Source organism: Polistes fuscatus, unplaced genomic scaffold, assembly GCF_010416935.1.
Source record: "Polistes fuscatus isolate 324 unplaced genomic scaffold, CU_Pfus_HIC Scaffold10, whole genome shotgun sequence".
NCBI classification, from domain to species: domain Eukaryota; kingdom Metazoa; phylum Arthropoda; class Insecta; order Hymenoptera; family Vespidae; genus Polistes; species Polistes fuscatus.
The window spans coordinates 414,768-442,513 of record NW_025112998.1 but is presented as its reverse complement, the minus strand read 5'-3'; the positions used below and the strand labels follow the sequence as shown (position 1 = coordinate 442,513).

The 27,746-nt window shown below is 37.6% G+C and overlaps 1 long non-coding RNA gene across 1 annotated transcript in view; it reads right to left on the bottom strand.

Moving 5' to 3' along the window:
- LOC122525901 overlaps positions 1 to 27,746 on the bottom strand; it is an 86,283-nt gene that overhangs the window by 41,403 nt on the left and 17,134 nt on the right. Inside the window, exon 2 of the long non-coding RNA XR_006305910.1 lies at positions 21,905 to 21,911. This is a non-coding gene — a long non-coding RNA (uncharacterized LOC122525901). The remainder of the gene's footprint in view (positions 1 to 21,904; positions 21,912 to 27,746) is intronic.

Below are 27,746 nucleotides of genomic sequence, written 5' to 3'. Positions count from 1 at the left end.
GTATGCAGATTCAAACTAATTATCCTAATTTAATTACCTAGTACGGACTGCGAGGTAAAAAGAAACGATAATAATTTCATAATTTCGAAAGCCACGTGAATCATTGGATAATGCATTAAAGAAAAGCTAATTAGTCCTGTTCCACGTATGCGTCCTAATTAACTATACTTAATTTATTACCTTCAATTAGCTAAGATAAGCAATAATGCTGTAATAATTTCGATAACGTCGGGAATAATATGAAATATTAAATTTTAGATAAACGTTCGATAGTAAATATAATGCATACATTTTCTCATTATCCTGGTAAACGCAATAATCATTCAAAAATGACGAATAAAATAAGAAAATGCGATATCGAATAACGTAGTAAATGATTGCAATCATTATCAAAGTTAAAAGTACGCACGTAATTAACGTATTAATTAATTCATTCATTCAAATCAATCGTCGAGTCAAGACAGGTAACCTTTTATAAATTTCCAACTGTAAAACTTCAAAGGCAGACGCGGAACGGGATAGACTTTTAAAAGAAAATAGAAAATCCATTGGTGAAAAGTGCATTTCTCAGGTATCTCACGAGAGCACAACGCGAAACATTGGACTTTGATTAGCTTCTTTACAGATTAAGACGCTTAGCCACGTTGTTGAGAGAGAACACCGCCGATTTAGGAGGCATAATTAACGAAATTAATTATCCCCGGAGGCGAAACTAATTTTGCACAACACCCCGCTTGGCCTCCTTCCTCCTCTAGCTCTCCTCCCGTAGGTCCCTTAATCGCGAAAAACCGTGAAATTTAATTAAATTTAGGAAAGCGAAAGTGAACGGAGTAGGGAAGGATGAAAGAGCGAACGAAGGGAAAGGACGCGCGGTGGTCGATGCTAATAACGTTCTTGTCGTGCCGTAAAGGTATTAAACCGCTGATATAACGATATTTTACATTATTACGCGAATCCACAGAGATCGATTTAGGGCTATATAGACGCATACACTGTCATTATTAAGTTATTGACTAAGTTGACACTTCGCGTCTATCTAATACGATATGAACTAAATCAATAAACAATTTTCTTCTTCGAGATAAACGTTTTACCAATCGTTACGAGTAAAAATACGATTCAAATTCGTATATAATTATATCTACAAATTACTTTATATACTTGTGACCAACGAAAGTGTCTTACCCGTGCACGAGGAATCTTATTTCTTCAAAGTACAACAAAATACATTAACATTTATCGTAAGTTCATTCGTACATATTATAAAATATTTCTTTCCACTCGTATGATTTAAACCCATCAAACATATGACGCGCAAATTTTCATTTAACGAATATTATTTTTTTTCATCGATTTTTACTTACAAGTAAAATATATATCTATATGCGATCAGCGCGTATGTACATTTAATCGATTAATATATGATCGTAATAAAAAAAAAAAATTGCAGTTAGGGTTTTATCGTTTCGCACCTTCTATCCCTTTGGTAATAAGTAGAAGAAACATATGCATAAACACACGGACGTATAATAAACACACAAGCAGCGTATTCCCTTTTACAAGCAGATACGCGTGCGCGTGCACACACACACGAACATCCCTCGTAGAGAAAGAGAGAGAGAGAGAGAGAGAGAGAGAGAGATACATGTTGCGCGTCATAAGATTGGACTTCCACGAAGCTGCGTTTCCTAATTAATTAAAGTAATTAAGGCCCGGCCGAGTTATTGCTCGGGCGTCCGTACGATGGCGCATCACGGTCATATTATATAAACCTCGTAACGAAGGTGAAACAGTCTTCGAGTGTACGTATACTTGTGTTTGTTGGTGAACTACTCTCGAAAGAGATGAAAAGAGAGGGAGGGGGTGAGGAGATAAAAAAGCGTTCTTGCGTAAGTATTCTTTTTTGTTACTTTTTTTCTTTTCTTTCGTGCTTCCTTGTATTTTTTGCCCAACCCCTTGCCCCCTGCCCAGTTTCCCACCCCCCCCCATTCCGCTATTTTTTTTACTTCTTTTCCTTTTTTGTTTGCTTGCTTTTCCTATTATCTTTGTGTGCTCGTTATCAAAGAAAAATGATGATACTTATGTGAAGTCATTAAAATTATTACCTATAAAATGGACATAAAGGTATTTGTGCCTCGTATTTAAAAAGTTATTCTCTCCCTCGCTCTCTTTATTTTTCATATCATTTATGTATCGTTTATATATCTCGATATGGTAAAGAATACAGGAACGGTTCGTACCTGTTAAACAAAATTTCAAACCGTATGAACATTATCTGCGCACCGTTAAACACGCTAATACACGGCGCATACGTCAACGATAGTGCCTCTAAACGTTAGCTGAAAATTCTTCGCTTTCCACATTTTTCGACGTGCGTATTTTTTAATCTCCACTTCAACAAAAGCAGCAAACAGTAGGAGGACCGTTGGTAACACTGCCAAGCTATCCATGCTCGTTTCTACTCTCTCTCTCTCTCTCTTTCACTCTCTACACATATATATATCTTTCTCTCTCCATTTTTTTTAAATATTTCTACATTATTATATCCGCTTTTCATTTGTTTTGCCAGTGCAGACCCGCTTAGGCAGATACACGTTCACTCGAGTCGAGTGGGTTTAACAGTTCGGATGGGGAAACAGAGCACAATGTATATAGATATATGAGTAGACGGAATAGCAGAGGGGGGAGAGAGAGTGAGAGCCTGTTCTGGGGTGGGGGGAGTGGGAAGGAAAGAAGTTACGAGTACACATGTACACGTCCGCACATATACACATACCATACGTATACCATACTCTTACATATATATATATATATATGTATATATATGTATACCGGTTGTACGTTCAATATTTGAGAGGATTTAAATTCGGACGTTGGACGTCCGGACGAATTTCAGTTGGACCGTTTAAAGGTACGCTCGCCGACAGAATCTCTTGAATGATTAAAATCCTGCCTTCTCTAAAGAAGCACGCGAGGAAAAAGAGACGGGCCTTATACAAGTCTTATCGAGACTTTCGAGAATTGTCTACGCGCGAGCCTAGCTTAAACTCCGACGAAAAATATCAGCCTAGACGTTTTCCTTTCTAGGGTCGAAATAAAAAAAAAAAGGATACAGGGTCCATTCGTTGTTCGGGATACTGCGACGACAATCTTCGAAGGAAACGATTGTAACATTTTTATTTAAACACACACACACACGCACACACAGGTTGTTTATTTTTAAACCCATTTGTTAGATATGTGTTCTGTTAAATTAAAAATCAAAAGTAACACATACCATCGTATTATTAATATGTGTCCGAGAACCCGAAATTACGGATACCCGTGGTGGCTTCTGTTGAATCGGATCAAGTTGCGATCAGAATAAGTCAGGTGTCAGGGATACCTGACAATTTTTCGATGCATAAATATATTCAGTTAACCGATATTTTGCGACACGATTTATCGACACGGGAATCACGAAATTCAATTTTGAAAATCATTTTCTACGATCTGTTCTTGTATTTAAAGTAACAAACGTGATCTAATGTATTAATTTTTAACCATCGTATCTCGAAATGAAATGAAAAATCGATTACTATTAGAAAATGGATTAAATATGACGATAAACTTTAATGATTTAATAGAATGATTAATTATTGTATCACAGATAATCTGAAAGTATCTAAACTAGTATAGTTCTTTGGTGTATGTAAGCATAGGCGTTTTAAGAAGGTCGAAGTAAAACACGAAGTCATCCAGGTTTGTACAAGACTTAGTCCCATCTCTTGGTGAATGGAGACCCCATTATCGGTAAGGGAGAAGGGGGAAAGACTCTGGCCAACAATGGTCTCCTTTGAGTAATTCGACTCTGTCGACAAATTACAAAACTACACGCTGGCGACGGGGCGCCTTCACGGTGAAAACAATAAACGCTTAAAAGCAAAACTCTCGGGTTAACTTCTCTCTCTTTCTCTCTCTTTCTCTCTCCTTTCTTTTCACGTTTCTGATTCTTCATTCTCTCCATAAGTTCTCGCCTGGCTTGAGGATACACAAGAAGACTATGACAGACGTACTAACAATAACAGAATAGGGAAAAAGTTTTCGTAAAAATTGATCCCCGCAAATATTGACGAATAAGATATTTACGAAAGATTCGAAAGATACGATAGATTGTTTCGTCCCATTTCATTATTCTTCCAATATTTTACTTGCATACGTAACGTAAGATAATTTATTTTTACCTTTAAAATCGAAGAACTTATTTCTATGTATTAGATACGCGTATATGTAGTTGAGAAGTATAGATAAATCGAAAATTTTTTATTTTATCGAAATCACGTCAAGAATTTACCCTGCTATAACTGGGAATAATTTCACAGGTTACTCTATATACAACTCAAGAGAAATTTGATTTCGAAAGAAAACAGAGCAGACATATTGTATTAACCGGAATCGCAATGATATCAGTATCGATTGCACGAAATCAGATAGATGGATAAAGATACTCTTGCGACTCGTTCGTAATTCGAACTCGAATAAACGAATTTCCATCCTGTCGATCAGCCTGGTGCAAACGTCGGGAATAAATATTCACGTTCGCGAAGAATCCGTTATTTTTGTCAATTTTTCAAAACCGAATACGATCAGAAATCCTCACAGATTTATTCACGATCGATAATAATGTTATTTATACTACGGTCTGAGAAGTTAGTGATATCGCGATAATTGAAAAAGAAACGCATGGGCTCCGCCATGTTGTTTCCAACTATTTTCAAACGTATCGCAATGCGATTGAGTTGCATTTATAAGGACGTAAAGTGTAAAATAAGTATAAGCTCGGAGCAATAAGTTTCCGTCTGTTTCGTAGAGAGTAAAAAAAGAGAGAAAAAGAGAAAGAGAGAGAGAGAGAAAAGAAAAGAAAAAAATAACGCAAAAATAACAAACGAGCGGCGCGTGTAAAATCGGTAAACCAATGCGCATCGTCGAAGGTGGCGCCACCACCCGTTCCATTACCGTTTCCGACGTGTCCACATTTTTTTTCTCATTCCTTTTCGAAAAACCAGCCGCGCACACCTAACTATACAAAACCATCTCTCACTCGCCACACCTCCTCTCCTCTCCTCTCCACGAAATCCGCGGCACGCCGGACAAATATAAATAACGGAATGATAATGAATCAAATCGCACGTGAAAAACCAATAAGTTATTGGCAGGCTGGCGCGAATGATTGGACGAAACACAGTGGTATGGCGACGCACGGGTTTCTTTCTCTCTCTCTTTCTCTTTTCTCTTTTTCTCTTGATTCACCAAACGCGTTTGATGCTGCTATTCCGAATAACTGTCCCTCTCTTTCTCTCTTTCTCTCTTTCTCGCGGACGAGCACGATCGGACAACACACACAGTGCATATTTTTCAATTAATTTAAATTACAAAACATCACGGTAACGGTCCTGCACAAGCCCACACTCATCTACACTCGGGCCAATATCTGTAGCCGCGCATAAACGCTATATACGCTCCAGGACACGCAGTGCACGTTCATCGGGAACGTGGGGTGGGTCCTGAAAGGGGTAGGGGTTGTACGTAATCATTTTTATTTTCGTGCGTGTCACTGACATTTTTTTCCACGGCGTTATTCCACCTTCCCTATACCCGCCCTCCACCTATCCCCTCCTACTCTCTCTCTCTCACTCTTTCGTTCTGATTTTCTATCTCTTTCTTTTTCATTTCACCATCTCTTTCTCTTTGGTGTTTGTGATTTTTTGCAGTCAAAATTACGCAACGATCATAAATTCGTGACCCCCTACGCCGGATATCTTCTAGCGTTAACGCCCTCAGCGTACGATTTCGATTTCGATCGTGATCGGCGTTTTAGTTCGCGGTTTTCCCGTTCGGGTATGGTAAAAGAGAGATAGAAAATAATGGGGTGAGAGAGTAAAAAAGATTTACATAGGAAGTACTCTGGTAATTTATCGTTTTGCATTTTTCGATAACCATGGTATTATAGCTATTAATTTTGGATTTTTTGTCAATAATAATGTAAAATCCTGATTTGTATATCGAAGAAAGGAAAGGAATACAGATCGACGACAATTATGAATCCTAGAAAGGACGAGTTCCTTTGAATTACGTCGATCAAATCCTCTTTTCCCTTTGGTTTGAAATCAGTTACAATATTTTTTGTTGTCCGTCGGTCGTGATTCCTTTGTAATTTATTCGCATTACGAGTAAATTACGTAGTTACGTTGGTGTGGTACCGATCAACCAATTAAACTCTTCCGTTACCACATGGTGCTCTCGATAAATCACGCGGTTCTCACAGTACAGTCGTTGCAAGCGAAAGGATTACTCGGCTTCATACACGCCGCGCGATTGTGTGTGTTTGTGCACAAGTACGCGTTTACATATATGTATTTATACATATATTTCTTCTAAAGTAATTGCCTTGGCTTACGTACGCTTTGTTTAAAATATATCACATAATGTTTGAGTCAATCTGTACTAGGTTATTTAAGTATCCGAGCAATCTGTCTTCAATTTTCCAACTTTTAATTAATTCCATGAATTTCAATATATTATTACAGATTTGTCATTGCTATTGTATTTTATTGAAAAAAAGAAAAAAAAAGAAAAAAAAGAAAAAATATAATCGTATAAATATATCATTTAAATATTTTGATATTTAAGAGTAAATAAAATAAAATTCAAGTTGGCAGGTACGAGAAGAAAGGTAATAACATTACTAATATTGTGGTCGACTAAAGGCTCGTTAAATCCTCGGAAACTTACTTTGAAGCATTTTCGGAAACTCCGGAGTACTTATGAGACCAGAGGATAACCGAGAGTGGGGATAGGGTGCTCGCTCGTGGGAATACGATTACGATCGTTATACCTAGTCGTATATTAGCATAGACGAAAAACAGACTCGTAAAACGGCGCGCCAACACTCTCTACTACCAGTTCTGTTTCCATGGAAATCGTACGTTGCGTGCTTCTGACACTTCCGGTCGAATCGCTTTCGACGAAAAAAAGGAAAAAAGAAAAAAAATAAAAGAGAGAAATGATATTTACTTTATAGATGCCACAGACAACGGCGGAGTCACACGTTTCGTTTATTTTCGAATTTGTCTACGGTAAAAATGCAGCGTTCCAAACGTTCGTTTGGAAACAAAAGAATATAGAACTGAATTATAATACTTGATTTTTTTTTTCTTTTCGAATAGAATAACAAACGTTTTTTGCCCCATTTGATCCTTTTTTAATTTGACGTTTATTTTATTTTATTTTATTTTATTTTTTTTTTTTTGAAATATATTTCCAACGTTTATCTCTTACGATCCGAGTCATTATAATTTCCGGTTAAATTGAAAAATAGTCGAAGGGAAAAGAAAATAAAATGAAAAAAAAAGAAAAAATAAAGGAAAGTAAAAAAAATGTCTTTTCAACTTAACAATGGATAAAAACGCAAACGACCACTCATGAAAAGTCCCATAGCGATTTCGACCGCACTCTTAACAAGCGTAGAAACAAGCTTAGCTATCGTTCACCCTCGCAATTATTCGCCGAAGTATCCTGTATTAACGAGCAAAAGTCTTCACGACTTATTAACGAGGGAGAAAGGGTGAAGAGAAAGAGAGAGAGAGGGTCGCGTCGGGAGAATAACAAGTAAGGAACTTATTCAAGGTAGGGAACGAAGTGGTTAATGTCAAAGAAACACTCTCGCATTGGGATGAAATCACGTGGTAGATTTATAAATTTACAAAACTTTATATATTTCTATTATTATATATATTTCATTGAATAAATTAAATATTTAAACACCGTTAAAATATCACGATTTATAGAAACTGAAGTCACGAAAAAGCAATAATAAATAAACCGTTAAAAAGGAATCCAAACAGTTGAGCATTTTTTGAGCTACTACAACCACGAAATGCAGTAAGGGTGGTGGGGGTGGTAGTCTCCTAAATAAATCGACGATCGACCTTTAACCCGCTGTCGCCTTCCGATAATTTAGCTGTATCTCCCAACTCGGAGGGATTTCGACTCCCCTTGTAGGTGTAAGGTGTGCCTTAGCTTGTAGTAGTGTTGGTGTTGTTGCTGGTGGTTGTGGTGGTGGTTGTAGTGGAAGGTGGATGGGGTGAACGGAAGTCAAAAAATCGTCCCCACAAATCACAGCACACAATAGACCCGATTGTGTACGCTACTGCTGCGTTCTCGTCGTTGTAACCACCCCACCCTTTTCCTCCTAACTAACTACCCTCTCGTATACCCGTCCATCTCTACCGTTCCCCTCACCCTCTCATCCTTTTTATCTCTCTGATTCTGTCGGTAAGGCAACAAAAATTAACACAACTACTATTGCGTAGGTATAATTTTCACTATGCAATAAACAGTCTATGATAAAACGAATTTTATAATTTAACAACGGATGCAACATTTGTTAATTTGTTTAATAATTAATAAACACTATATATATATATATATATATATATATACTCTCGAACGAATAAAATGAAATAAATAGATAGATATAGATAGATATAGATAGATAGAATATTATTATTTAAAAAAGGATAGCCATTTCCTATAATATCACGTGTTAATAATTAATTATATTACTATAGGTATATATATATATATATATAAATATATTTATGTAATTACTTAAAAATATTAAAAAAAAAGAAAGAGAGGGAAAGAGAGAGGTCCCCAGGAGACCTGTAGGTTTTTATTAAAGTAACCACACTCACTTATAGTTGCCAACGAAGAAATCCGCAATCACTTAGTTGCCAACCAAATATTATCGAATTACCAACCGCTTATATCTTTCTGATCACACTGGGCTATTTGCCCATGGCAATAAACTTAACTTTCTATCTCTAACTATTTCTCTCCGTCTCGTTCATTCTACAAACGGAGAATTGGATGCTGGCTGGGGAAGAAAAAGGGGTTGAGGGCAAGGGGGAGGAGGACGCGAAGGGGGCAAACAGGCGAGTAAGGATTGGCGAGGAGGGTGGTGGCGTCAACGGGGTGTGACTCGCAAAAGGAGGAAATCTATTGCCGGAAGTGAGTATATTCAAGCGGTAGTCTGCGGTGCGTGTATGGAAATTCGAGACCGCCCTACCACGAAAGGGTCCTTCCCGAAACCCAAGGGAAGCCGCACGCGACGACGATTTGCTCGAAGAAGAAGAAGAAGAAGAAGAAGGAAAGAAGAAAAAATAAAAGAGAAGAAGAAGAAGAAGAAACTGAGAGAGAAAAAGAGAGAGAGAGAGAGAGACTGCAAAGAGAAAAAGAGAAAGGAGTTAGGTTGGTTTGGTAAGGGAAAGGGAGAAAGGGAAAACGAGCGGTGCTGCGCTCGGCGATTTGTAGCGGAACGTTCCGTTTCTGTTCCATCCCTGATTGTGCTTTTGCCAACGATTGATTTGTAGCGGATAAACGGAATTAGAAATAGAGACACGATTCATCCAGCCTTTATTTTCTTTTTTATTATCCCCTTTTTCTATCTCTCCTATATAGTTTCTACAAAAATCGGGACTGAGGGGGGGCGAAGGGGGGTGATTCGAGAACACGAGAATTCATCGCGAATCGATATTATGCGCATTCATTTCATCGTTAGTTTTATAATTCTTATATCTCGGAAAATGAAAATATTTGTAAGAGATATTAGATCAGATTGGAATAAATTGTTATAAGATATATATATATAATACAATTTGAAAAATTTTAAATAATCTAAACGACGAACGGGGGGGGAGGAGTAGGAGGAAGATTCGTGGTATTGCGTGCGAAAAAACACGTTGGTTGAGTCCCACGGGTCGGTCCATGGATCGGAGTCTAATAATCGCGAGAGATACAGTGCTCATGCGAGGTAATTCCAATCAGAAATTAAGTCGAGGCCTATCGGAGATCGCAAGATGAATCGTGCCTCTCTCTCTCTCTCTTTCTCTTCAACAAAGAAGTAAAAGAAGAAGAAGAAGAAGAAGAAGAAGAAGAAGAAGGAGAAGAAGAAGCGTTGCGGAGGTGAAAGAGGTAGACGATATGAAAAGAGGAGGATAGGAGAAAGGGAAAGGGTGGGTGGGGCAGGAGGGGGGAGTATGGTGGCAGGATGCTGTGCTCTTGTCTGATTCATATAATGAAATGTCTGCGAGTTGATGAGCTCGGAGGCCCGGTAAGTATAGCGTTGAGTCCTGGCCCGTGACCCTCGTCCTGTAAAAAGAAAAAGAGCCGAGGGCAAGAAAGGAATACGAACGGGGATGGAGATGGTAAAAAAAAAGAAAAGAGAGGGAAAGAAAGAGGTAAGGAAGTTGGAAGAGAAAAAGATAGAATCGTATATATATATATATATACGTCACGTCGCGTACGTACGAGATTCATCTCATAGTTCTCACCTAACAATAAATACTTACCATTTCACGAATGTATTTCTCTCGTTAATGGTATATTACTCTACTTTAGGCTATACTTATTCCGTTATTTTCCATGATATTATATTACAGTAGACATTTATAAATATTTTTCCATGCATGAAATTACACTATAAAGTGGTACCCCATTTAAACGTGGCAATCGTAAAAATTATCGTAGTCAATGCAGGTGGTATACATTCCTCTAGCTATTTATCAAAAATATTTTTTATTCTACATTATACGAAACTTATTTTTTAAATCTTTAACGAAAAACAAATGTTTTTCTTTCTTTTTTCTTTTTTTCCTTCTTCTTCTTCTTCTTCTTCGATGTTTTAAGTAAGGTTGAAAATAAAAAAAAGTAAATAAAAAAAACAAAAAAAAAAAGAACAGGAAAATAAAAAGGAAACAACAAAAATGGTCTATCTCTTCGATATTTTTCCTAACCATTGTACAACAACGAAAATAGGAACGGAGAAAAGCGGGCGAGAAAAAAAAGAAAAACAAGGGGGGACGGAGGAGGGGGAGGGGGGCCGAAAGAGTAGTAGGATATTGGAAAGCCTTTAGACATCAGCGTGCACCAAAAGCAGTGCTTCTTTAAAAATTGAAATCGAAGATGTGCACACGAGATACTACGCTATCAAAAAGGACTTAAAAGGAGAAACAAATCGATGTAGACGATCGATTAACGGCTTTGGCGCAAGCATTATGTGTTGTGTGGTGTGTGGGAGTTAAAGAGAGAGAGGGATAGGGAGAGAGAGAGAGATAGGACGAGTATGCGCGAACCTGTGGAGCTCGTACGCATCTAGGTTAATGTACATACGCGTGATTGCACGTTGTGCACCACATCGTAGGTAGGTGCACGTGTAATCAGTGCTAATGCGTCCCTAATGGTGACTAAATACCAAATCATAGTTTGATGTGCTCCCATCAACGGTGGTCCATCAGCGGAGTGTTATGCGCCGACAAACAAAATCAAACCGATCGTCGTCGTGTCCGCTTGCCTAATAACAAAAATTATATATCATTTTGCCCCTTCAAGCAATTACCCCACCACCGACCGCTATAATTATCGCATATAATAATTAAGAGCGAAATGCCTTTGCGAGTTGCGCACTATCAACGAAAGCCTTCAAAACTCACCCCCCAGCCTCTCACCCTCTTCTCACTCACTCTCTAGCCTAATAACGATCTAACAAGCGCAATACGCGAACTTAGAAAGAGGTTCTTCGTTTGAGAGTACGTACCACCTAGTCAAAGCAGTCCAAAAATAACGATTGGCAAATCAATTAGTTTAGATGAAAATTAGCGATTCAAAGGAACCGGTGACGTGAAGGAGATACTGTTTACATCAAGGGTTTTGATAATTTACATCGAACGATATATAGTTTTTGATGTAAGGTATCGTCGTTGAAGAAACTTTATTGTTATACGTAATTAGATTAATTCTAATATTCGAAAGAGTATATCAAATATAATGAATAATTATATATTGGTTATAGTAATATCGATAATATAGGTATACATTACCGTAATCCATATGAAGGAACATTGGAACGTAATTACATGATAGCATACTAATGTCAGATCAAACGAACATGATAACATAGCTATTTCTCTGACATATGATCGATAACTGAGAGTAGAGATAACAAACAATTTGCGGTCATGTTGTAATAATAAATAGATAATATCGTAGATGTTGTGTAATTTTGCCAAATATAACATAATAATAATAATAATAATTTACGTTATTCGTGGTAATGAGAAATTGTTAGTTTCATTCATATACTTATTAATAATAAAAAAAAAAAAAAAGAAAAAACAAAGAATTTTATATAACCTAGATATACGTTGAGAGGATAAGTTTTGCCACATGGGGAAGCGGGGTATCATTAGGCTCATAGCTTACGGAATCCACCCACGCACGCGCGTGTTCCCATACTATTTACATTCGGTCGTGCGTATCTACGCGTTAGGACGTGCACACGTAGTAGACATGCTCTCTCGCTTCAAAACGAGAAGCTATGAGCCCACGATATTAACCCATAACCGTGATATTCATCGAATAAGTCCGTGGTGGATGCTCGCCAAACCTAATGTTCTTTACATTCTCCTACTTTATTATCAAAAGATACGATCGGCAGATGGTTGTTTACACATTATCCACAATGATCTTAATAATTTCCTACATCAAACTCTAATGCAACGAACTAATAACAGTCGACTATACGTATAACAAATAATAATAATAATAATAATAGTAATAATAACATTGCTGTTAGAACTTTTTCACAATTTTGTTAATATTTAAAGATGTAGATACTTTTGTCGAAAGATATTGATAGAAGAAAAAGCCAATGAAATCATTCGAATTGAAAATAAGAGTATTAAACCTTTAATATTTTATATATATATATATGCAATCGTATTAATTTAAAAAAATCAAAGTTAATGATTATTTTATTTTATTTTATTTTTTTTTTTTTTTTTCAATACAGATAACGAATAGCAAGAGTATATCGAAGGCCATGGTAGGATTCTTGGACGATGTTATTAAACGTAAGGCCGATGGGTCGTCGTCCCGGGAGACGTATCGTTCCAATACCGCGTTAACGAGTTCTAATGGGAGTTGGGAACGATAATCGTCGCCTCGGAGCGAGTCAAAGTTTTCTTTCTAATTAAGAAACAAATAACCGGAGTTCACGCTTGGCCCGCTTTCGGGACAGCTTCGTTAATAAACGCGGCCCGGTTATTAAACCAGAAAATTAACGTCTGCCTCGTACGAAGAGAAATAGAAAGGAGAGAGAAAGAGAAAGAGAGAAAGAGAGAGAGAAAGAGAGAGAAGGAGAGAGAGAGAGAGAGAGAGAAAAGGAACGGGAGGAAAGTGAGCTCGCGAAGATGGCGGATCAGCAGTGTGATGGTGGTGGAGATGGTGATCGCAGTAAGGGCGAGCAGACGAGCACAAGAGAAACGGAGAAAGGGAGGGTCGGACAGGGGGTAGGGGGAGGGCAGGGGGGTAGAAGTTCGCAGAAAGAGAAAAAGATAGTGAAAGAGAGACAGACGGTTAGACGTCGTCATCGTTGTCGACCGATTCGTCTATTCATCAGAGATTTTATTCTTCGAGGTAGCTAATCTTTTGAACGCCGACGATGAGGACGATGAGAACGACGAGAGAACGACGAGGACGACGAGGACGAGGACGAGGACGAGGACGAGGAGGACGATGATGGCGATCTTAGAAAAAGTGAAAAAAAAAGAAGGAAAAAAAAAACTTGCATACGATCGCGCACTCATTCATACCCCCCATTCGATTTTCTAACTAATATTACTTCTTCCTCATTACTTATATTACTTCCAACAAGAGAGAGAAGAAAAACTAGAGAAAAGATGAACAAGGAAAATGACAATGGGCAAAATTGAAACACTAGATTCTCAACACATACGAAAGCTTTCTGTTATTGCATCCGTCGAGGGTGTGCGGGATAGGAGGGTGGGAAAAGTAATTTTTAAATATAATGAAGAACGATGAATGAGAAACGTCAACTTCTAGATGGAGATAATTAAAAGTAAATAATAATTTTCAGTAGAAATTCTTAATTTAGAAACCGTGAGCGAGCGAGCCAGCGAACGAACGAAAGAATGAAAGAACGAACGAATGCGCGCGCACGCACACACACCACACACACACACACACACACGAAAAGAGAAAAGGGGACAGTAATTTCTTTAAGGATATTTCCAATTGTGTGACGGCGTTAAGCGTTAGCAAAGTAAAAGAGACGTTCCTGCCGCGCCGTAGTCGTTTACGACCACGGAGTTGGTTGGGTTAGGATAAGGCACGTTCTCTGTAATTACGTTGGATGTGATAATTATGAGGATACCGGGCACTTGTCACAGTGTAACGAGCTTTCTTTTAACCGCCCGGTATCCTGCAACCTCGTCCTTCTTCTTTTGCATCCAGAAACGTAAGCAGTTTGCTTAACAAACCAGCAAACTGATACGCTTTAAACCCAACGTCTCCTCCACCAATTAATCTCACCGCATTTTCTTGTAACATAATTATGATGTAAAGTTAACGCGAAACAGTGTCCATTGTTTTATTACGAGTTATTTTTAGAAGTTCATAGAATATTATTATAATATACTCTACCGCGAGGACACTCGGTTGATGATAAGTAATGTTCTCTCTCTCTCTCTCTCTCTCTCTCTCTACTACGAGAATCGTATAACAAAGAATTGTATATTTCTTATATATATTTTTATTTAACCGACATAATAAGTAATTAATTAACAGATTTCGTGAAATAAAATCTTGTACTTATTTATTTCTAATTATAAAGTTTCTAAAAAAATACTTATGTACGCACATAAGAAGTTATACTTCTTTTGTGTACCAAAACAAATATAACCTCAATAACCTCAAAAATAACTTTAAAAAAAAAAGAAAGGAAATATATTTTCAATCGATCGATATATTATATATATAAGAAAGAATACAAAACAAAAAAAACAAAAATATCAAAATATAGATATCAGTCCATACTAAATATAAGGGAGATATATCGAATTACTTTATGCGGCAACGGCCATGGCGCTGTGATAGCATTGGTTCCCGCTCGATCTTTTAAGTCAAGCAGCGCTGAGTACAATTAGTACTTGGATGGGTGACCCGCTTGAGAAAAAATGGGAAGAAGAAGAGAGAAGACAACTTCACGCCGTAAACTTGAAATCGTTTTGCCGCGCGTCATAAATACCGACAAACTTCATGGTGTCGTTTTTCCAGATGCTCGGAACAAAATCACTCCCCATTACATTTTCCCCAACGCGCCAAAAGAAGTATAACTTCAAAAACTGGTGTGTGTACTTATGTACGCACGTAAGAAGTTATACTTCTTTGCCGTACCAAAACGAATATAACCTCAATAACCTCAAAAATAACTTCAAAAAATAAACTTCAAAGAAAAAAAATAACTTAAAAAAAAAATAATTATTATATATATATATAGAAAGAATAAAAAAAAGAAAAAGAAAATATCAAAATATAGATATCAGTCCACACTAAATATAAGAGAGATATATCGAATTACTTCACGCGTTAACAGTCATGGCGCGGTTACAGCATTATTTCTCGCTTCGATCATTTAAGTAAAGCAGCGCTGACTACGATTAGTATTTGGATGGGTAATCCGCTTGAGAAAAAATGGGGAAGAAGAAGAGAAGACAACTTCATGCCGTATACTTGAAATCGCTTTGCCGTGCGTCGTAAATACTGACAAACTTCATGGTGTCGTTTTCCCAGACGGTTCGAACAAAATCACTCCCCATTACATTTTCCCGAACGCGCCAAAAGAAGTATAATTTCAATAATGATCATCTCGTAGGGAATACAAGAGACAACCCACCCTTCCCACCCACAATTTTGTACAAAAGTACAAAACTTGACGTATTGGATAAATCTATCGAGAGATTTAATTCTATCATCATCATTCTGTCATCGGAAAATAATTATTTGCAAAATGTACGTAATACTTACGCGATAGAGAAGATGAACGATACGACACCCTGAAACGAACAAATTCTCGCTCGGTGAAGAGAGAAAGGGGAGACAAAATAACGAGGAAACGAAAATGAAGAGAAACAAAGAAAAATAGAAAGAGAAAAAGAGACGAAAAAAAACAGGGGAGAAAGAGAGAGTGTCGTTCGTGGCATCCTTCTTCCTGGAAGCGTCTCACGAGTCGCTCGCAAATAAACCGATCGTAAACCGTACTCGATTCGAGTTTGTCGGTACATAACGCGAGTACTTTTCGTGCCGTATGCATGCGACCGCGTCGCATCGCATAGTTTGTGAGCGCGAATAAGAGCAAGAAGAAGAACGAGAAAGTGAGAAAGAAAAAGAAAAAGAAAAAGAAAGAAAGAGAGAGAGAGAGAGAAAGGGGAAACCGTATAAAAAAGTGAGAAAAGCGTGCTGGGGTGGTCTTTTTACGAGCAGTGTAGCGAATGTGATCACGTACGGCATGTGTACATTCGAATATATATATATATATGTATGCGCATACATACAATATAAACCAATAACTAATCCAGAATAATTTGTTTTATAGTAATTTAGTAATAATGTTTTAACATAAATATAGATAATTTAATCAGACGATTCATTAATCGAGAATACCAATATATTATGTATTATATAATACATATGTATACATAAGAAAAGTAATGGATTTTTTTGATAAAATAAAAAAATAAATAGAGGCGGTGTGTAATTGTTAGTTTAATGCGCCCACAAAATGTAGTTGAAATAGTTGAAAATGTATGTACGTACATGCATTTAGGAACGCGTTAGTAGATTTACCCCCTCTCCCCCTTTCACCCTCCCCCCTGTTGCGAAGCTACTAGTATTCCTCGTACCAGCAACAGCAACAGCAACAGCAACAGCAGCAGCCATCTCCAAATGCCCCACGATGGAAATCGCGGTCTGTAAGCACCACCGCGGACGACTTTAATATCCCTATGTGCACTTTTTTTTATTAGCGTTACGGCGCTATGAATAAAAGCCACCGGAAGAGCCAGCGAAGAAGGGTGGGAAGGCGTTTCTTTCTCCGACACCATAGTTCTCGGATAGACGTTTCAGAACGAACGATGAGAGAGAGAGAGAGAGAGAAAGAGATATAGAATGAGTGAGAATGAGCGAAGAAGAGAAGGGTAGAAGCTTTTACGACTACTCTTAGAAGAGTATGGGTCCTGTGGTTACTTCTTTTTCATAGGAGGTAAGGACAATCGAGGTGTGAGATACAAAAATAGCGCCTGTCTCCCTCTGTAGGTTTATTTTAAAGTAGGTACGTAGACCAAAAAAATTGTGGTTTTTAAATTTAATTATTATTTCTTCCTTTTTCTTACCTTTTTTCCCCTTCTTTTCGTGTTATTCATAAATTGCTTAACACCTAATGTTATCTCGGAGACAAGAGGAAGTTAAAAGAAAAAACAAAAAAAAACAAAACAAAAATCCTCAACTTCATTAGTCTTTTCGCGCGAATGATGAATAACCTGACAATGTGGGTATCGATGTGGGTATCTGGGAAAACGTATAATTCCAGACTTTCACCTTACACCCGTGAAACCATTAATTTTCTACTTCGGGGAAAATAACCGATTAAAAAGAACAAAAATTCGCGATAAAGGAGAACCGAACAATCCTATCGTCTTTTTCAAGGCCCTTCTTCTACAACCACCCACCCACCCCTCCCTTCCTCTCGACAAAATTTCTCGATCCTAAGTATAAGGGAGTTACTTTGGCACGGCACATTTACTTCGCTCTTCATATTCCAACCATTTTCCTTCGAGAAACCATAAAATATCGTTTAGTGTTTCGTAGTTTTCGTTGAAACACCTATAACCAATCCGACGAGCGATCAAAATATTTAACATCGTGTTTCGAATGAAAGGAAAACGAAAAAATAAGAAGAAAATAATAAACTTCGAGAAATGAGAACCTCCGTCAGCGGGAGTACTACGACCTCCGACGATTTTACCGTTCATCTCGCGTAATTAACAATGTAATTAATATCCATACAAATGCTATGCCATTAACATTCATTTACGTTTTAGTTTGGGATAAAGAGCAAGGTACTTTTATTTTTTTACGAAAAAAAGTACACGGCGAAACTTTTCATATTTATGATTTTTTACTCAAACACCATATCATAGTTACGTTTTCCAAGTTACAAACAAAATCATTTTCGATATTAATTATTTTTTTCCCCCATCCCTTAATACGAGAGTTGTCCGAGTGAAGAAAAAAAAAAGAAAAAGAAAAAGTTACTTCGGAAGTAAAATTTCAATACGGTGTCGTATAACTTATTTAATAAATCTACGTTACACGGATTATTATGAAATTATCGATAAATAACTCGGATAATAACGTTAATGTTAATTAAATGATTATTGACCATACGTAAAGACGATAGATATTTATTTTAACAATCATATTGTTACGTTAATAAAATTCTCATCTAGTTTGTCCAGTTTTCGTTGAGAATTTTCGTTGAGAATCAGAGAGAAGAACGTTTAAAGGGGGGTAGTAGTACCTCCTATGCGATCACACGTAAACTGTACGTCGGATGTGGCACGGGGTGCGTTGGAGCAAGTGCTGTGTGCTGTTCGTTTACTAATTATTAATAAACTAATTGCGGCTTCCGTTCGGGGCACGCCTTTCTCGCGTAAATCAAGATGTGCCGTCGCGATGAACACACCGGGGCTCCCTTTAAGCAATCCTCTCTGTCTCACTTTCGCATTAACTGTATGCTCGTTACGCACGCCACGTGTGAAATATTTATAAGCGTGTGTCTTCTACCAAACGAATTTGGTTACTAAAACGATAGTATGTACAATATATATATATTATATAATATATCTTTTACACGAATACGTTTTACACAGGATTCGAAAGTAATTTTATCGGAATAAAATCGATATAAAGAATAATAACGGGGTTTAATGATAGCACGAACTAGATTGTTTTAATTTGCCGTGTATCCACAGGCACACATTTGATAGATCGTAAAGTCAATAATTTTCTATAGTCCTTCTTTCCTCTATAACTCAGGAACATAAACAGGCGATCATAATAAGCCACGTTGAGTCGATGATTTATCGTTCGGCCAATACGTATATATATATACTTCTAACGTTATAAACGGCTGTGCAATTACAGTTATATCGAACTCAAGAGACTGGTTTCCACTCCTTAAACATTGCTCCCATTGAAACATCATTTATTTTATTGATTATATTCCCGATGCACAACGAATAATATCGAGATGTACAAATTTCAAATAGAATAAACCCAAGTTGATTTTTCTACACGGTACGTGTACTTCTTTTTTTCTTTTTTTTTTCCTACATGTGGGGAAAGAAGGAGAAAAAAATTGATAAAATCAGATACAACGTCGCCAATTTCAAAAGAACAAGAGAACGCGTATAGCATTTTCAACGGTTGAATTCTCAAAAGATAACGAAAAAAAAAAGCAAAGGGGGAGTATCATACACCAGTAGTAGTAGTAGTATTAGTGGTGGTGGTGTGGTAAAAAAAAGGTACTAGATATCCATGGCGAAAAACACAGCCCCTGACGTCACGTACCACGTGATATTAGTTCATATATCGCGAGTAAACATGCAGCGACGCATAGAGAGTGTAAAAGTATAGCTGTGGTCTCGTACGGCTTTGGAGAAAACGAGTAAGAGAGAGAAAGAGAAAGAGAGAGAGAGAGAGAGAGGAGGAGAAAAAGTGAACGAACGAGAGCGAGTAAGAAGGGAAGAAGGGCACGTATTTGATGTAAACTATAAAAGCAACCCCTTCTTCGTGCCACTTGCTACCCCTTGTCCCACCATTCTCTCTCTTTCTCTATCTCTTTCTCTTTCTATTCTTTAGCAACCTGCTCGCTCGCGTAGCATATTGAATCTTATGAATCCACAGGCCGTGCGGTTGGGGGAAGGTGTGGGAGGTGGGGGTGGAGGCGGCCACCTTTGCGAAGAAAAATTTAATTTCCAACGATTTCAGGCTTTACGCTGACACGGGCAGCAATGATTGCCATGATTAAGCTACGATCCATCTGTTCCTCGAACGAAACGGGAGACAAGTGATATGTAATTGGAAATATATATATGTTGTTTCGTGTTTATTTTCTTCTCGGTAAACGCGTGCATAAAAGAAATTTAACGATTGTTACGATTTTCTTTCGAATAATACCGTTCATATATTATGCAACGTTTGTAAATAATATTGCATCAGCAAATATTTATGAATCATCGTAATACGATGTTTTAATCATTTTGGTTTCTCATCCACGATGAACGAACACGTACGTTTATTAATAAAAAAATAGTTAATTGGTTAAACCTTTTTAACCTGAACGATAGTTACTAAATGAGAAGAACGCCGCTCTTCGTTGTACGTATTCGTAGCCAACGAATCAAAACAACGACGGCTGTATTTCGAAAATAGCGAGAAAAGAAGAAAGAAAGAAATAAATAAAGAAAGAAAGGAAGGAAGAAAGAAATGAAGAAAGGTAGAGAAAACGAAAACTACGTGGTTAATCCTGCCTTTCAATCGTACCGGAAGACCGAGAACGCACGCACCGTACTTTTCCGTTCACTTTTTGAATTCCCCGATCCTTCACTCTCTAGTCCTGTTCGTTTTTTTTTCTTTTTCGTTTTTTCTTTTTTTTTCTTCTTCTCTCTTTTCGATTCGACGTAATGCGAAGGCTGTTTCATGCCGCCAGAAAAAAGGCAACTCCTTCCCCACCCCTCTCTCTCTCCCTCTCTCTCTCTCTCAACCTGGCGCATTGGTTACAGCGGAAATAATGTCGGTGCACTTTGAAAGTCGGTGAGAGAGCGGAGAAGAGAAGCTTCGGAGGATAACAGGAAAGTGGTGAGACGCAGGGGTGGTTTCGAAGGGTGGTGCTCGGAGAAAGAGAAGGGTTGGAAAACAAAGAGAAAGAGAGAAAGAATGAGAAAGGAAGAGAGAGAGAAAGAGAGAGAGAGAGAAGGAGGGAGAGAAAGGATGCTGGTGGAAGGGATTCGAGGTTGGGGGGTGGAAAGATGGTTGGAGGGAGGCAGAACGGGGGCGAGAATATTGGTTGACTTGTAATACCGAGAGTGGAGGAGGCAGGGACCCGGCGAATATTAAATATATTATTACATTCATTCTCATTTCCCTTTTAGCTACGGCATACTTGCTTGTTCCCTTCATTCTGGCGATAACTTCGAGCTGACTTTGAGCGCAAACAAATAAGTAACTCTAAAGTATATAAACATATATCTATTCCTTTATCGTACTTTATTAATATGTTAAAATGTAATAAATTAATTAAACGAACCAACATAACAACGATAATCATTATCGATATATATATTCTTTCTATATTATAAAGAACAAACAAGAACCTATAGCACTACATTTATAGTTTAAAATAATAAAATGAAAATATAAGGATGAATAAAAAAACTAGTTAAACAAATCCCATCGTCTTGTGTACAAACATGCACTTGAAAATTTCTCATTACTCTCTCTCTCTTTCTCTCTCTTTTAACAGTTGCTCATCGTAGATAGGAATCGCGACTAAGGGAGAGAGAGAGAGAGAGAGAGCTATAAAGCATCACGGAATGTGTGTACGATGCAAACACATAATCGAGGATATTAAACGTAATTAGCTACTCCTGTAAGCATGCGCCGCAGATACATGGAATGGAATATGTATCGATATATCGATCGATGGTTACGCGTTCATAGACGACGAGCTGGACTGAATGTGTATCGAAGGCCTTTCCATTAGCGTACCACCGACTCTCTCTCTATCGTTTCTCCCCCAACCCTCTCAGCTCACCCTACTCTTTTATCTTTACTCGTCTCCCGTAGTCTCTGATTTCTCTCATGGGAAATACATCCTCTCGTTTCTAATTATTTTGCCTCTTCCAACGAGTGATCCATCTCTTCATAAGTCTCAAACATCGCTCACCTTACACCTGAAATAAAATAAACATAAGGTTTAGAAATGATTTTTTTATCTTTTTAATTTAATTCAATTTTTTTTCTTTTTTTATACATATATATATTTAACGAATTTAAAAACTTTTCTGTTGGAACCGAAAAAAAGAAAAAGAAGAAAGAAAGAAAGAGAGTAGTCACGTAAGATTTGACGAGCAGATGAAAATGGATGCTAAAAATAACGTTTTCTTAGAAATGACGTAATTACTTTCAATGGCGTTTTAAAAACGGTGTGTCGTTTAAATTCTAAACGTTGAATAATAACGGACACTCGACGACTACCATACCAGGATACTTTCGGTCGCAAGTGTCTCTTGCCACTAGAGATATTCGGGCTATCATTATGCACGTGTGTATGTGTGCGCGTGTGTATTCCCGAGTACGAAAGCATAAGATGTATCCTCCCACATATACAGGATGGTGTTTTACAACGGAACCTAACACGACTTGCGAGAATCACAAAACACGTGGGCGTACGTAGATGTCTCTCTTTTGGTACCTTGCACGGATGTTTATCTCAATGGCGTAACGCATTCGATCCACGATCTATTTTTCTTTCTTTCCTTCTTACTTACTATATTCATCCATGATGGAAATTAAACGTACGAAAAATAATCGTATCAAAAATTATTTACAACATTGTTTTATACGTACAAATAATTAATATAAATATCGTCATGGGGAAAATTTGATAAATAAAACCTATGAGATTTCGTTTCGTGATATTAGAATTTTTGTTTTTTCTTTCCTTCTCCTTCTCCTTCCACCCCCCCCTCCGAACATTGAAAAGTAATATAAAATTTATAGAACTTCGTTAGCTTATAAAGTTTCGATCTTTTCTTCTATTCTTTTGCTTGTTTTTTTTCTTCTTTTTATATATATTCTTAACGATATATTAATAACAGTTTCATATAAGGTTTCAAGAAGAAAAGAGATAAATTGGTAGCTACGCTAGTGGAACTCATACAATCTACGTATTTCTGCCCACGCGTTCTCATCGTACGATCGATGGAAATCGATACTATCTCGTTAGGTATCTTATGAACCATTCTCGAAAGCGATCTGGATGATCCAGAGACATCGATAACCTTTCCCTTTTGTTGGCTTCATTTTATATATATGTATGAGAAAGAGAGAGAGAGAGAGAGAACTTACATTATAATAATAATAATAATAATAATAATAGATCTTTTAACAGAAAATTTTGATTTCGATAATAATCATATTAATACGTATAGAATTTATTAAATTAAAAATTAATTATAATACTAATTAATTAATTTATTATTCATCATACGTCATTTTACTTTACTTTAGATTTTTTGAAACACGTGTTCAACGTATTAGATTGTCCTATAAGTTCCCTTTTTTTTTTTCATGCGAAATCAAACTCACATCTACCAGGGAAATATAATTAACCTCATAAAATAATTCGTAGCTTGATGAGATGAAAATATATGTTGATTTGAAATATTTTGATTTTCCTATAACTAAAATTGTAAAAATTATTCAGGTGACGACCGGTCTTAGCTGATTCACCCTGTATACCTACTGAATTTGACCGTTCTGTAAATAGAGTGCTTTCACCATGGTATTCGCATGCCTTTCGTAAATAACTTTTTTCGAAAATGGTCTAGATGGTCTACGCTTTTTCACAGAGCTATGAAAAGCTTGTTGCCATGTAACGTATATCAACGATTTTTGAAACATTGCAAATGGACGTAACAATGGTAAAAAGCGAAAATGCATTTTTCGTAAGATTTATTTTTTCTCCTTTTATTCTATTAAATTCAAAAATATTGCATATATATATTTTTTTCATAGATAGTCGTATACACTTGTATACTTCTTTCGTGAAATTCTTCCTAAAAAAAAAAAAAATTATTCTACGATTAATCGTCTTCGAAAGTCTACAAGTTTGATAGAAAAATTCTTCGAAAAAAATTCGCGCGTAAAACTAAATTAAAAGGGACATTTAAAAAAAAAAAAACAGAGAAAAATCGTAAAGAAAAATCATTAAAATTCGTTCAACCGGCAGTCACATTTGTTCGAATGTATAGAAACGAAACGAAACGAAACGGAAAAAAAGGAAAAAAAATAAAAGTGTACTTGCGGAGACGTAATATCGGCGGTTAAGAGAGAAAAGCCTAGCCAAATCAGGGATGATTGCCACGGCAAATCACGCGCTACGCGCGCTTGACTAATGCGCGGCTGCATCGGATAAATAATGCAGCGAGAGTGCGATTAGCTAATGCACACCCCCACCCACCCAAAGCCTCGTTTATATCCCTATCTGCAAGCGCCCCACCCCTCCAACCCCTCGTTTCTCCACTCGTCTTCAACCATTCCCCCTTCATATGCACCTCACCCCCTTCTCCACCTCCTCATCATCCTCCTCCTCCCATCACGAGCTAACCTCTCACCGTGCGAATTTCCGTCGTTTACGATCATATTTTTTTTCAAAGCTAATGTCAATGTCCCCTCAACGATGGGATATTCCCAACCTAACCAACCAACCAACGATTACGTTTTTCAAATAGATCCTTGCCTATCATACTTTTCTTTCGTATCGTTTTTATACGTTTCATCCGTCTGATTCTCACTTAATAAGTGCTCGACGTCGTAGTCGTCCGAGGACGACGGACATTTTCATTTTGCTATATTTCAATCAGCAGTTTATTCGGGAATGTTCTATCACGTCTGTGTTACCGAATTCAATCTTCTTGGATTTCAAATTTGATTATTTTCAATCAAACCAGAGCTGCTTTCTTTTTTTTATTTTTCTCTAACTTTTTTTCCAATGGGATATACGAGCCCGAGCGAAAAACTTTTTAATAACGTACAAAATGGTAGACTAATAATACGATTCATTAAAAACAAAACAAAACGAATACAAACAAAAAAAATATGAAAAATAGAAGCAAAAAGAAAAAAAAGAAAAAAAAAGAAAAAAAGAAAAGAGAGAGAGAGAGAAGAATTATTTATTATTATTATCCCAATATCGAGGTTCATTGGTAGAGAAGATCGATTCGTCGTAGAGAGTAGGAGATGTTACCAAAGTCAATTGAAATTCATAGCTTATCGCTCGAACTTTCGAATTTCCCCAGCAATTTCCCGTGCGTGCGAGCGGGAACGAGTGACGCGCGTACCGGAAGTACTGAATGTAGCATGTCGGAAATCGCGACGGGAATTACTTGAACGCGTGCAAGTTAACGCGCGAACTTTGTCCTCTCTCTCATCTTTCCTAGAACATTTCGTTCGTACGAGAAAAATTGAAGAAAAGCAAGGAGAAGATAAAAGAAACGAAACGAAACGAAACGAAACGAAATTAAACGGAACGGAACGGAACGGAACAAGTGACTATCAGAAATACTGAGAAGATCGATGAAACTAAATTGAAATTTTCCCGCGTTTTTCTTGCTGTGCCAGGGAAATTCGTGCAATATCGCAGAAGAAGTACGACGATAACGTGGTTGGCAGTTGAAAGAAGGGTAGAATGAGGAGGAGGAAAGGGAGGAGGAGGAGGAGGATAACTGGGGGGAGGGAAGAACCTCAATGGTGGTAACGTGCGCTTGGTTTCGCACCAACGGATATCCCGACGAAATCCGATAAACCGCAAAAGGCTATTTGTTAGAATGAAAAAATCACTTCCTACGCGTACGTCCACGTCCTGATAAACTCGACGGATCGTATCACCGGCTGCGATACGTCAAAACAGAAACGGCGTGAATTCAATATCCCGATTTCAAAGTCCACCGACATATACGTTACTCGATCCACCACCACCACCACCACCACCCTCCACCACCAACTCTCGGAAATCTCACCGTCCCTCTTCACTCTTTCTCTATCCGTCTATCTCTGTCTCTGTCTCTTCTTCTGGAACCTTCATTTTCATCCTTCTGACTGAATACTGAAGAGCAGACAGTTATCCTAGAGGGAGCTTACGCCCGTCCCAAAGATTTTTCAAATTGTATCGAATGATTTTTTATTTTATCCTATAATACGACAACCCGTTGATTCTTCTAAAAAAATAATACAATTGATTATTAAAATCAAATTATACGAATCTAACCGATTTAACAAGAAGAACATGAAAATGTTGTAATATTTATAAAACCGCATTATATCCTTGCTTTTAATGGAAATACCACAAAATGCAATTATTTGCTAACGTAAAATATCATCACATCATTATCGCAATTATTAAACACATAGTGAGATTAATTTCGTGGTTGTTATCACTAGCGATCCTCGGTGGATCGTTATGGCAAATAATAGAAGGGTTAGAACGCGTGTGTATGTGTGTGTGTGTTAGAGAATGAGAAAGACAGAAGGGTGGGGGTGGAGAAAAGATGGAGGTGGAAGTGTCAGGCGGCAAGGAACGACCGAGGCAAAGATAATGGAGGTATTCATAAGGGTTGCTGGCTCCTTATCGTATAAATGACGCGAGAAGCCGCACTCCGATACGTTATACACGCCTCGTTCGAGCTGTGGTTTGATAACGGATGTGGACGATGTACCGGTCTTTTCCGGTATCCTCGGTTAGGCGAATACGTCTCTTGCTTCAATGATTACTATGCCGACTGCGAGACCATAAATGTTACTGCAATAACAGTCTGTGTTATCATATCGTGCTACTACTACCAATTCGCAAAGCATATCATCTACGCGTTTTCACCCCAATTTTAGGGAAGCTTAGAAAATACATTATATATATAGTAATCAAGTATGTTATAAAATAAAGAAATGTCTCGACGCGAGGTATCAATGCACAAATTCGTAACAATTCGGTCGCCGTATTAAGTATAACCCATTACCGCAGGAAGAATGACCAACTCTAAACGCGGAATGAAGTGAAAAGCGAAAACAGGCAAACAGCCCAGTGAACGAGGGCGACGTGGATGCAGAGGCAGGTGTCATTAAATCACAGAAACAGCCTCTGTTATTGACTCCACGGACAAATTTATCGTCGGTGGGCTATGCGTTTCGTTGTGTAGTGGGTCCTCGACGTTCCAGCCCCCATACCACCGGTCAGTACGGTCACCAGTGATGGTTCTCTTCCCTTGGACCACCAGCAGACTCACAAGCTACTCCTTCTCTACCCACCACCCGTCATTGTTCTGGTTTATTCGGTGATTTGTGGATTTTACTGACCATCCACCACCACCACCTCCTCCTCTTCCACGTACTTTCTATCAACCCTCTTTTCCTACGCGTACTCCCCTTCTTCTCTCTTTGCTCGATCTTAATCGTATTCTCCCACATTTCCTTGCCTTATCCAATTTAAAACTAAAAAAATGTATTATCATATCGAACTATACTCTTTTCGCGCTATATCATCGATTGCAAAAATTCCGAAAAAAGAATGATCGATAATAATTTTAAATCAATGGTTTCACCGCACATTGTCACAGGAGTTGATATCGTAAATTCAACTTTCTGAGCAACGCGTATTAAAATTCCATTTTTGGTACTACCTTGTCACAATGACGTACGTACTCTATCATAGAATCTGATTTGTACATGGACAAATATGGACGACGAAGTCTGTTTTGGAACTGTCACCTATCAGTTTCCGTTTGTTATACGAGTTTCGCGTGCTGCTTGGTAATTGGACTATACTCCATTTTTTCTGGCACCCTGTGAATATCAACGTAACTCTGATTTTAGTCGATGTACCCAACAATTACTACGTTTTTTTTTTCTTCTCTTTTTTTCCTTTTTTTTTGTCACGCTAACCTTATCGAAGTATCGATAAAATCCCCTTCTCATAGAATGACAATTTTTCTATCTACTTTTTTTTGTTGTCT